Source organism: Salmo trutta, chromosome 6, assembly GCF_901001165.1.
Source record: "Salmo trutta chromosome 6, fSalTru1.1, whole genome shotgun sequence".
Classification (NCBI taxonomy): domain Eukaryota; kingdom Metazoa; phylum Chordata; class Actinopteri; order Salmoniformes; family Salmonidae; genus Salmo; species Salmo trutta.
Genome location: NC_042962.1, coordinates 53,371,443 through 53,385,349, shown reverse-complemented (window position 1 = coordinate 53,385,349; position 13,907 = coordinate 53,371,443).

Here is a 13,907-nt window from a genome sequence, read left to right as displayed (position 1 = left end):
TTGAGTGTATGTAAACTTCTGACACACTGGGAAAGCATGGGTGGAAATCCCAGGGGGCCACGACCCCTCCCCCCCATCCCATATGATTTGTCCCCCCCATATATCACTGTAAACATAACTATGTAATTTCAATAATATGAATAATACGCAATGAAAGCACTTGTGCTGATTATAGACACTTAATAGCGCACTTTTAAGCTTCAAAAGATTGAGACCCCCCGCTTTTTGCCTCACAATGGTTTGATCCACTGCCTCCCACCACCCCAGGCCCCAGCCCTCAGCAGTAGAACATGATACAGGTACTGTGCATGTGTGGGAATCTAACAGAGTCTGTCGTTGGTGGCTGACCTCCAGTAAGTAGTTTAAACAAAGGGTATGTTAGATATTTCTTTACTTCTACCACGCAATACAAGAAAACACATTTATAACCGTTACCAGTCCTCTTTTTTGCAACATTAAATTACAGGTCACTCTATATGTTAGCTGATGTTTGCTAGCTAGCTACAGTAACAGCAACCAGTGTTTGCAGCTATTTGAATTTGAGTCAATGAGCCGAAGCTAGCAATGCAATGTAGTGTTCCTTAGCTGACAAGGTAACAGAGGGTTTGTGTCTACCGTCTGAAAGGCACTCAATGCACGTAACTATCGTGAGGTTAATCCAGTCAATCGCACCATAGTGATTTTGTTTTATGTTGGCAGGGTTCACACACACAATAGAGCTAGCGAGCAAACTAAAGCAGACATTAGCTAGCAAGCTAGCTAGTACCTGTTCCATTTACGTGGCGTTGACACCATTCTGTATACTTCTGGCCCTTCTTTGGACACTGTGTTAACTAACCTCCAGATGAGCTTCAATGCCATACAACTCTCCTTCCGTGGCCTCCAACTGCTCTTAAATGCAAGTAAAACTAAATGCATGCTTTTCAACCGATCGCTGCCCTTACCTGCCCGCCCGTCCAGCATCACTACTCTGGATGGTTCTGACTTAGAATATGTGGACAACTACAAATACCTAGGTGTCTGGTTAGACTGTAAACTCTCCTTCCAGACTCACATTAAACATCTCCAATCCAAAATTAAATCTAGAATCGGCTTCCTATTTCTCAACAAAGCATCCTTCACTCACGCTGCCCAACATACCCTCGTAAAACTGACCATCCCACCAATCCTCGACTTCGGCGATGTCATTTACAAAATAGCCTCCAACACTCTACTCAACAAATTGGATGCAGTCTATCACAGTGCCATCCGTTTTGTCACCAAAGCCCCACATACTACCCACCACTGCGACCTGTACGCTGTTGTTGGCTGGCCCTCGCTTCATACTCGTCGCCAAACCCACTGGCTCCAAGTCATCTATAAGTTTTTGCTAGGTAAAGCCCCACCTTATCTCAGCTCACTGGTCACCATAGCAGCACCCACCCATAGCACGCGCTCCAGCAGGTATATCTCACTGGTCACCCCCAAAGCCAATTCCTCCTTTGGCTGTCTTTCCTTCCAGTTCTCTGCTGCCAATGACTGGAACGAACTGCAAAAATCCCTGAAGTTTTAAGGACCAGCTGTCAGAGCATCTCACAGACCAGCTGTCAGAGCATCTCACAGATCACTGCACCTGTACATAGCCCATCTGTAAATAGCCCATCCAACTACCTCATCCCCATACTGTATTTATTTATTTATCTTGCTCCTTTGCACCCCAGTATCTCTACTTGCACATTCATCTTCTGCACATCTACCATTCCAGTGTTTAATTGCTACATTGTAATTATTTCGCCACCATGGCCTATTTATTGCCTTAACTCCCTTATCTTACCTCATTTGCACACAATGTATATAGACTTGTTTTCTACTGTATTATTAACTGTATGTTTGTTTATTCCATGTGTAACTCTGTGTTGTTGCATGTGTCGAACTGCTTTGCTTTATCTTGGCCAGGTTGCAGTTGCAAATGAGAACTTGTTCTCAACTAGCCTACCTGGTTAAATAAAGGTGAAATAAAAATAAATAAAATAAAATGTGGCGCCGTCAAAGATGGAATCTTTGCTATCGTCAGTTTATTCCAAGATCAGCATGCAGCAGTAGTGCTTTGAAGTCCCTGTGATAAGGTTAGTGATAAACTCCAAACTGAACTACACTCTTCTATCATTGTCTTAAATATATTTAATTGTCTCATTACAAAAGCTAATTTGTCGCTAGGGAATTTTGAAGCACCTGTGTGCCGATCTTGGAGTAAACTGACGATAGCAAAGATTATAGCAAACAGCACAGAAACGGAATCTGCAAATTCAGCTATTGTTGGAAGCCAGCCAATATGAAACATAAACTATATTAAAATTACAAAAGGTTGCAGCATATGTTGTGTAAATGGTGAACTCATACAGCTGTCAACCCTTGTCACTGCAATCCGTTTCACATTTGCTAGCTACCTTTTAGATCGAAGCCCATATAGAATGATAGAAGATAAGATGATAGAAGCCTATCTCCTACTGTAAATAACCTACACACTGTGTGTGTGTAGCCAGCCAGCCAGCGAGGTAGAAAAATGGCAGAAAAAAGACGGACATCAAAGTATTTTTCAGTACACCAAAACGCAAAGTAAGAACCCTAGTAGTAGACTAGTTGATAAAATGTTCATAAGAAAGAAGTGAAATGCTAATGGTAATGTTTCACAATGATGTCATTAGGCAGAGCAGGCAACAGATGGCACACAGACAGCAGAGCTGGGGACAGATAGGCAAGGACAGACTGGCAGAGACAGGTAAGTTTGTTGAGTCTTTGTTTGGCAACATTATGAAAGGTTCTGAATTTTTTAGACTCGCAAAATAGGGACATAATTGGAAAATGCCATGGAAACCCCCACTCTCAACTTAAACTGGTGACTGAACTAAGATTTGTTTAAGGCAATGTTATTGCTGTTGTGATTAATTGTGTAGTTTTGGGTACCGGTAGTTAGGATTACGGCAAACACCGTATTTCTTTTCTATGAGACAGACTGTGAGTCAGTGAAGGTGGTGAAAGGGAAAGAGCCAGGGAGAGAGACTTCAGAGGACATTGTCACAGCCACGGCAGGACCAGGTGTCAACCTTGTTGCCAGCAGCACCAGTATAGTGGACAATGGCACAGAATTGTCCAGTTACCTCAATGATGGCACAAAACCATATCAGCCACACCCACAATTTATAGAACCGCAAACTCTTGCCAACAGAGTGTTGACGTTTCAAGGGAGATGGTTTCACGATTTCCCCTGGCTACATCAATAAAAGGAGTGTTGTGTTTTCACTGTAGCCAAGGATTAGTGCAGGATTTAGGAACTAGAGAAAAGCCATTGAAAAAAATCACAGCACATCAAAACTGACAAACCCACCGCCACTTTGTAACTGTAACAGCACCAGCTAAATCCAATCAGTGTCCAGTTATCCAGCGCGTGGGGTAAACAGCAGGAGGACGCAAGGCATTGCTTGATGAAAATTGTTAGTTCGGTGCGGCATGTAGTAAGACAGAGACAAGCCTTTAGAGGCCACACGGATGACAGTGGGAATTTATACCAGCTTTTGAAACTTAGGGCAGAAGAGGATGATCCCATTTTACTGAAGTGGTTAACAGAGCGTACCACAATGTACACAGGCCCCAAAGCACAGAATTACATTCTGAACATCATGGCCAATACAGTCATTCGAGGCATCGCAGCTGAGATTAGGTCTCTTCTGATTGTACAATTTTCAGTAATTGTTGATGGTACTCAAGATGTCTTTGGTGCTGAACAGGAGAGTGTCTGCCTGCGTTATGCTGACCATGACCATGTCCCTCACGATGAGTTAATTGGGCTATACAGGGTGTCGGAGACAACAGGCGAGGGGATTGCGAAAGTGGCAACGGATGCGTTATTGAGGCTCAATTTGCCCATGTCTGGCTTACATGGGCAGAATTACGATGGCAGGAAAATACACAGGTGCACAGGCAATTGTGAGGAGGCAGCAGCCATTAGCCCTCTATGTGCATTGTGGAGCACACTGTGTAAATCTGATTACACAGGCTGGCTGCTCAGCCTCCCCACTGATCCAGGATTCCCTTTCTTGGGTCCATCAGTTAGGTGTACTTTATGGCCAGTCAGGAAAGTTTAAGAGCATGTTTGAATCAATTGCCACGTCTAAAAATACAAATCTGACCACCCTGAAACCCCTATGTCCAACAAGGTGGACTGTGCGGAATGCTGCTGTGCTAGGGCAGTATGAGCGGGTACTAAGCAGCCTAGAGGAGATGGCAAAAACTGCATCCAAGACAGCTTCAACTGCCAGTGGCTTATTTGAGCACTTCAGCAAAGGCAAGACTGTGTTGGGCCTCACACTTGCCTCTGCTGTTCTTGGAGAGCTTGAATGTCTAAACATTTCACTGCAGAAGAAAACTCAAGACTGTCTCTGGTATGCAGGCTGCAGTTGAGTGTGTGCGGTCATCTCTTAGGGGCACGAGAAATGACAAAAGCTACCTTGCACTGTATGAGAAAGCAACAACATTGATTAACTCTATTGAATCCATTGAGACGCACTCAAGATGATTTGCTGGCAAAGCAGTGACCACGAGCCTGTCTGCCACTCTGTATCTCCTGGACTCTGATCTGGTTTTGACCTTTTTGCCTGTCCATGACCATTCTCTTGCCTACCCATTTGGATTAATAAACATTGTAAGACTCCAACCATCTGCCTCCTGTGTCTGCATTTGGGTCTCGCCTTGATACTTGCCTCTGGAGTTTGATTGGATGAGTCTGTCTGCAGGAAGGGCCCCTCGCTCAGATATGAAAATGTGTGACGTAGTCACAAACAAGACCTGTTGCAACCGAAAATAAAAAGGGTGCCTATTTCGTTGCTTATACACATCGGCTAATTACAAGTGAAAACTATATCGGTCATGCGTGCATGTCATGAATCCTCCCCTTGATATGCCCTTCTGTCAGTGTCATTAATTATTAGCTAATAGATATGTCATTAACGTGACCATACGTTATGTGTCCATAAAGAACACATACTTTTGGCTATTCACCCTTGCTCAGCATTGGGGGAAAATAGGGGATACATTTTACATATTGCAATTTCAACCGTAACAACCCAATATGTCTTAACGGCTCGCAGTAACTATTAACTCTGTCAAATCCAATTCAGTGTCTTCCATCTTCTCATTGGAAATGCCTGAGTCTCTCTCTGATGTGAACGTCCTCTCGCCGAGGTGGTTTCCCTCTTTTTCCGTGACTCTGCTCGCCGACAACGATCCATGGGAGAGCCAGCTCGATTCTTTCCGCCAGTGAAGACGCCTTTCTCCTGGCGGTATACTCCACTGGGATGCCCCTCGACTTCAGGTCCTCAGCCGCCTCGTATGCATGCTCGTATGTAACCAGGCCATTTTCCAGAAATACCCACATTTTGCCGGGAATGGTGTTTGGAAGCGAATACCTTTCTCTTTAAGTGCTTTCTCGATGGGGGTGTATTCTTTCCTTATTTTCAGTATCTCTCCCGCGTAGTCATGATCAAAGAACACTCGTTGGCCTTGGAAGTTAACAGGCTTTTTCCAGGTTGCATGTAAGACTTTCTCTTTGACTGAGAATTTTAGCAACCGTACCACTATGGATCTTTGTGGGGCGCCGCTTGGGGGGTTTGAGGCCAGAGCTCGGTTTGCTCTCTCGATTCCCAAGTCAGTGTCATCTTCAAGTATTTCTTTGAATAGACCCTCCACAAATTTGGGCATAGAGACTTTTTCTGCACCCTCTGCTACGTTATAAAGTCTAATGTTGTTTCAACATGAAAAACCTTCGAGTTCTGTCACTTTTGACTGTAGTGCGTGATGGCTTTTCAAAGACTGTTCAAGTATTTCCTTGACTGCAGTGTTCCATGTTGCCGTTTCCCCAATGCGCTGTTCTTCATCCCACATTGTAGATATGCTGTGAAGTTCTTCATTGTTTTCTTCAAGTTTCTGGTTAATATCCTTGTTGAACTCATTTAGTTATTTTCTTACATCTTCTCGAAGTTCCTCTCGTAAGCCTGTGTGCGCCTCGCACAATTCCTCCTTTATCACCTCAAAAAATGAGGGTTATTTTGCTGCTGCTTATTTGCGCTAGCATTAGCCAGCTGAGGTAAAGACAGTTTCAAGTTGGAAATTCAACGGATATTCGCGCTTTCTAACCTCAATAGCTTTCAAACCCCTTGAGCCACAGACTCCAAATAAGTGTCATAATGTTGGAAAAATTGCGCACAACATTGCACAGGTCTTATTTTCACGATTTGGACATCAATTCACCTTTCAAAGCTAATAAACATGTGGAAATGTGAGCAGCATTTTGTATTCCTAGTTGAATTAGTTAGGGAGTGTAAACAAAGTACAAACTTTTTTTACATTTTAATTTCAATAGCTCCTTGGTCATGTGACCTACTTGACCTCAAACAAGGTTCAGAATGTCCACTTACATTCCCTTCTATATTGCACACCCTTTGGTTTGTCCATTTTAATCTCACATGTTTTTACATGAATTTTCAAACATTCTAATTTCAATAGCTCCTTGGTCATGTGACCTACTGACCTCACACAAGGTTCAGAATGTACACTCAGTGGGCCTACACATTACACACCCTTCAGTTTGTCCGTTTTCATCTCACACGATTTTACATACATTTTTTAAAATAAAACATTTCAATAGCTCCTTGGTCATTTAAACTTTTTTATTTCACCTTTATTTAACTAGGCAAGTCAGTTAAGAACAAATTCTCATTTAAAATGACAGCCTAGAAACAGTAGATTAACTGCCTTGTTCAGAGGCAGAACAACAGGTTTTTACCTTGTCAGCTCTGGTGATTCAATCCACCAACCTTTCGGTTAATGTATGAGATTTTCCAGTCATCTGATGATTCTCAGTACCTATACTGTTCTCTTTGAAGTAGAAAGAACAATCAATATAAGTTTAAATATTAGACATGTTGTCACGTCCTGACCAGTAAAGGGGTTATTTGTTATTGTAGTTTGGTCAGGACGTGGCAGGGGGTGTTTGTTTTATGTGTTTCGGGGTTTGTGGTTAATGTTCTATGTTAGTATATTTCTATGTTTGTTCTAGTCTTTCTATTTCTATGTGTAGTTTATTGAGTTGACCTTCAATTGGATGCAGCTGTTCCTCGTTGCCTCTAATTGAAGGTCCTATTTAGTAGGGGTGTTTTTTCATGGGTTTTTGTGGGTAGTTGTTCCGTGTATAGTCAAGGTTACCTTACAGGACTGTCGTGCGTTTTTCTTGTTTTTGTTTCAGTGTTCACGTATGAATAAAAATATAAGTATGGACACTTACCAAGCTGCGTATTGGTCAAATATTTCTTACTCTTCATCAGAAGACGAAACGTGTGACACATGTATAAGCAGAATGAAGGCTGAAGCCCATGTGAGTGTACAAAGCTGGATCAATATCAAATTGACCATTGGACATGTAAAAAACAGAACGTAAGTAGAATCTGTGTGGATTAAGCAAGGTAAACCAACAGGATATGTCTGGTCTGGGCCATGTCTGAGCTTGTGAAGGCTACTGGACACGCACATGGGTTAATCATACATAGACAAAATAGGTCTGAACTTGTGAAGACCTTTGGACAGGAAAATTAGTTAAGGGGTATGCATGTCACACCACCAATAGAATCTATGCCCCAATATCTGAGCCAGTAAGAGAATGGAAACTATGTAAGACAACAAGATTCATAAAGTTGGGTGATGATGTTATGTAAGGGTAAAACTGTATAAAAACCAAGCACTAAGAATGAAGATTCAGTTTTTCCATGGAATTGCTCGGCTTCTGTTACTTTTGTAATAAAGTCTAATTGAATTTACAAGCTCCTGTATCTGAGAAGTATTTGATTTAATATTTTCTACAACATTACTGGCCTAACGCGCTAACCGCTAGGCTACCTGCCGTCCCAATGTGATCTACTGACCTCAAACAAGGTTCAGAATGTAGACTCGGGGCCTACACATTGCACACCATTTAGTTTGTCCATTTTCATCTCACGCAATTTGACATGAATTTTCAATGTTTTTAAATGTTTCAAATTTCAATAGGTCCTTGGTCATATGACCTACTGACCTCAAACAAGGTTCAGAATGTACACTCAGTGGGCTTACACATTGTACACCCTTCAGTTTGTACATTTTCATCTCATATGTTTTTGCATTCATTTTTCAAACTTTCTAATTTTAATATAGCAAATATGTTAACATCATGGTATTCCGATTTGGTGAGGTAACACACCAACGAAGTGAGAGAAGATGTAGGCCTGTAAGATATTATCGCAGAGGTGCAGTAGCAAAGGCAGCACAAAAAGGTGTCAGCAACTTCCACTACAGACAGTTAAAAAACACACGTACAGAAGAGATTTTGGCAGGCAACATTACAAGAAGCCTTTCAAAAGATATACGAAAGAGCACAAGGCTGAAATCAGAAAGAGCACAAGGCTGCACGATGACATGATGCTAGAGCTCATGCTTGCACAAAAGGTTTTGAAGGAGTGTGCCACAACTTCAGCTACTACATCTGGAGACATGCAGCACCTCCAAGTCGAGCCATTTGGCATTCACTTGTACACAGAAGAGGGTTTGAAGATCCTAGTCTTCATGCCACTGGTGGGGTTGTATCTAAGATTAGCAATCAAAGTAAAATAATTCTGTACTATGCTCTGGTTCTGCCCAGAATGGGCAAGGATAAACCACCCCTCCCGGTATCAGAGATGATTAGTGTTCAGCACTCCATCCCAACAATAACTTTTTGGTTAATTGAGACAGTATGCAAAGTCTCACAAATGACAAGCTGCAAGGTAAGATAGGTGGATGCTGATTTCATCTGGGCGTTGATTGGAAGTGTATTGCTCTCATTTAACAAAGAGCTTCACTTCTTATCTAAACAGAGCCCACATCATAGTTTCCTTGGAAGAAAAAGAAGATTGTGATGACTTCACAGTGCTCCATCTGTGCTCTGTCCACATCCTTAAGGCTGTTGCCCAGGGATTTGGGAAGAAAACAAATCACAAAGGGCTCAAAGACTATGCAACTTTTTGCTTTGCCTTGTTGCTCAACAGCACCTCTTTCTTCAAGGCACTCAATGTCTTTAGACACGTGTGTGCTTTTCAAATCATAAAAGCCATCTTGTGGATGAATTACAAAAGCATTTAGATGAGAGTATTATGAAGTCAGAGAAGGTAAAAGTGGAGGACGTGATGAGAGATGGCAGTTATGAAGAAAGTGCAATGTCAGCAAAAAACAAAATAATATGTGGACAATCTCCCTTCACACGTGAATTCATGGCAGTTCTTAAACATTCGCAGAGTCATTTGGAGAACACACAGACAGGGTGTAACGTCCGTCATCAAGAATGGACCAAGGCGCAACAGGTATGTGGATACTCATGTTTTTTAATTTAAAAAAAGGAGTAAAATATCCACTAGACAAAAAACAATAAAGACAACAGCAACAGTCTTGCAGGCACATACAACGCAGTGCAAGGACAACTACCCACAAAACCAAGTGACAAACATACTCCTACATATATGACTCCCAATCAGGAACAACGATCCCCAGCTGTTCCTGATCAGGAATCACAAGACCAACACAGAACATTCACACACACAAGACTGCCACGTCCTGACCCCAAAACTACTACAACAGCTCCATCTGCTGGTCAGGATGTGACAGTACCCCCCCTCAAGGTGCAGACCCCGGAATGCACCTAACAACAGAAAACACCAACAAACAAAATCCCCAACAAAACCCATAAACAATAACCCCTAAACAATAAGGGAGGGAAGGGAGGGTGGCTGCCGTCACCGACGGCACTGTGCTACACCCTCCCTCCCCAACCCACCTATCCTGGAGGTGGCTCAGGTGCAGGACGTGGACCTCGCTCCACCTTCGGCGTTGCCCACTTTGGTGGCGCCGATAGCTGCGCCGGGCAGACGGGCCACTCTGGCTGACCCTGGCAGACGGACCACTCTGGCTGGGTTGGAAGACAGGCGGGCCACTCGGGCTGGGCCGGAGGACAGGCGGGCCACTCGGGCTGGGCCGGAGGACAGGCGGGTCACTCGGGCTGGGCCGGAGGACAGGCGGGCCACTCGGGCTGGGCCGGAGGACAGGAGGGCCACTCGGGCTGGGCCGGAGGACCGGAGGGCCACTCGGGCTGGACCGGAGGACCGGAGGGCCACTCGGGCTGGGCCGGAGGACAGGAGGGCCACTCGGGCTGGGCCGGAGGACAGGAGGGCCACTCGGGCTGATCCTGACTGACGGGCCACTCTGGCAGCTCCGGACAGTCTGGCCGCTCTGGCGGCTCCGGGCAGTCGGGCCGCTCTGGCGGCTCCGGGCAGTCGGGCCGCTCTGGCGGTTCCGGGCAGACGGGCCGCTCTGGCGGCTCCTGACTGGCGGGCGGCTCTGGCGGCTCCTGACTGGCGGGCGGCTCTGGCGGCTCCTGACTGGCGGGCAGCTCTGGCGGCTCCTTACTGGCGGGCGGCTCTTGCGGCTCCTGACTGGCGGGCGGCTCTGGCAACTTACGACTGGCGGGCGGCTCTTACGACTGGCGGGCGGCCCTGGCGACTCACGACTGGCGGGCGGCTCTGGCGACTTACGACTGGCGGGCGGCTCTGGCGACTTACGACTGGCGGGCGGCTCTGGCGACTTACGACTGGCGGGCGGCTCTGGCGACTTACGACTGGCGGGCGGCTCTGGCGACTTACGACTGGCGGGCGGCTCTGGCGACTTACGACTGGCGGGCGGCTCTGGCGACTTACGACTGGCGGGCGGCTCTGGCGACTTACGACTGGCGGGCGGCTCTGGCGACTTACGACTGGCGGGTGGCTCTGGCGACTTACGACTGGCGGGCGGCTCTGGCGACTTACGAATGGCGGGCAGCTCTGGCGACTTACGACTGGCGGGCAGCTCTGGCGACTTACGACTGGCGGGCAGCTCTGGTGACTTACGACTGGCGGGCAGCTCTGGTGACTCTTGACTGGCGGGCAGCTCTGGTGACTGTTGACTGGCGGGCAGCTCTGGTGACTTACGACTGGCGGGCAGCTCTGGTGACTCTTGACTGGCGGGCAGCTCTGGTGACTGTTGACTGGCGAGGCTGGGCTGACGCACTAGACTCCTGATGCGTGGGGCTGGTACTGGACGTGCCAGCCTGGAGACACGCACCTCCATGCTAGTGCGTCTAGCGGGAAACACCGGACCGAAAGGGCGCACTGGCGGTCACATACAACGCAGTGCAAGGACAACTACCCACAAAACCAAGTGACAAACATACTCCTACATATATGACTCCCAATCAGGAACAACGATCCCCAGCTGTTCCTGATCAGGAGTCACAAGACCAACACAGAACATTCACACACACAAGTCTGCCACGTCCTGACCCCAAAACTACTACAACAGCTCCATCTGCTGGTCAGGACGTGACACAGGGCCTGAAATTAAGTTTTTCTGCCCTGGGATAATCAATGTTCTAATGGACACTTACATGCCCATTTTCCCCCTATGGAGTGGGATACTGCTGGGTGACCTTACAAGATATTGTAATGTGGCCAACACAACATTGCAATCAGTGAAATCACGGGACACCCCACTGCTATGTGGAACAGTGGTTCTGGATCCTGAAGCATTCAATTTTTCAAAATAAGAAATTCCTCCGTCCAGCTGAATTTATTTTGAAAATGCATGCCACCCTCCAAGGAAGGTATAGAGAGCACATAATAAAACATGATCTGCAAGAATCACTATTCACTAAATCCCCCTACTGCAACCAGGAAGAGCAGCAGTGGGCCAAGAGACAAAGAAAAGACTCACCTCACAAGTCCAGGTCAAAGTATTTCCAGCCTCCCAGACAATTACCTGAGCCAAAGAAGAAGGGTAATAATAAACCAGCAGGGAAGGCACACCACAAGAAAGATGTAAGCAGGGATGAGGCAACATCACTCCAAGACAACGAGGCTGCAGGCCAGGTATGTTTTTTTCAAATGTTAAAGGATTGTGATAGTTTGTTTTCAGTTCATGTTTAAGCAGACAATAACTCTTCTAAATGTGTTTCATTTGCAAATTGCAGGTCACAGCTCTGTGGCGAAGAAACAATTGCGAGGTGGTGGTTGCTGTTGTGAGTTCTACAGACAAAAAGTCCTCTTTCCTTCTCCATCATTCAGAGTTTAAAACTCTGCAGCCCCACAAATGGCTTGTGGGTGAGGTAATAAATACTAGTCATAACATGACAATAAGCATTTTTTCAATCACAATTCTAAACATGTTGTGGGAAACAAATTCATACAGTATGAAGGATGAACATAGAAGTACATTAGATGTGCACCTAACCAAGTCTAAGGACATGTAATATCATTATGTAGTTAACTGGAATTGGAGTTGAATGTTTCTGATGACATGGCCCTTATTCTGTCACTTTAAAGTAAATAGTGAAGATGTGTCATCACGTAAACACAGTATTGTCAGCAATAACACACTTTTTTGACTATATAACACCATATGTATGATACTTAATCTCCGTAACAAGGCATATATATGTGACAATGACCCATTAAATGGCATGTAGCCAGAATATACTGCTCAAAAAAATAAAGGGAACACTTAAACAATACAATGTAACTCCAAGTCAATCACACTTCTGTGAAATCAAACTGTCCACTTAGGAAGCAACACTGATTGACAATAAATCTCACATGCTGTTGTGCAAATGGAATAGACAACAGGTGGAAATTATAGGCAATTAGCAAGACACCCCCAATAAAGGAGTGGTTCTGCAGGTGGTAACCACAGACCACTTCTCAGTTCCTATGCTTCCTGGCTGATGTTTTGGTCACTTTTGAATGCTGGCGGTGCTTTCACTCTAGTGGTAGCATGAGACAGAGTCTACAACCCACACAAGTGGCTCAGGTAGTGCAGCTCATCCAGGATGGCACATCAATGCGAGCTGTGGCAAGAAGGTTTGCTGTGTCTGTCAGCGTAGTGTCCAGAGCATGGAGGCGCTACCAGGAGACAGGCCAGTACATCAGGAGACGTGAAGGAGGCCGTAGGAGGGCAACAACCCAGCAGCAGGACCGCTACCTCCGCCTTTGTGCAAGGAGGAGCAGGAGAAGCACTGCCAGAGCCCTGCAAAATGACCTCCAGCAGGCCACAAATGTGCATGTGTCTGCTCAAACGGTCAGAAACAGACTCCATGAGGGTGGTATGAGGGCCCGACGTCCACAGGTGGGGGTTGTGCTTACAGCCCAACACCGTGCAGGACGTTTGGCATTTGCCAGAGAACACCAAGATTGGCACATTCGCCACTGGCGCCCTGTGCTCTTCACAGATGAAAGCAGGTTCACACTGAGCACATGTAACAGACATGACAGAGTCTGGAGACGCCGTGGAGAACGTTCTGCTGCCTGCAACATCCTCCAGCATGACCGGTTTGGCGGTGGGTCAGTCATGGTGTGGGGTGGCATTTCTTTGGGGGGCCGCACAGCCCTTCATGTGCTCGCCAGAGGTAGCCTGACTGCCATTAGGTACCGAGATGAGATCCTCAGACCCCTTGTGAGACCATATGCTGGTGCGGTTGGCCCTGGGTTCTTCCTAATGCAAGACAATGCTAGACCTCATGTGGCTGGAGTGTGTCAGCAGTTCCTGCAAGAGGAAGGCATTGATGCTATGGACTGGCCCGCCCGTTCCCCAGACCTGAATCCAATTGAGCACATCTGGGACATCATGTCTCACTCCATCCACCAACGCCACGTTGCACCACAGACTGTCCAGGAGTTGGTGGATGCTTTAGTCCAGGCCTGGGAGGAGATCCCTCAGGAGACCATCCGCCACCTCATCAAGAGCATGCCCAGGCGTTGTAGGGAGGTCATACAGGCACGTGGAGGCCACAC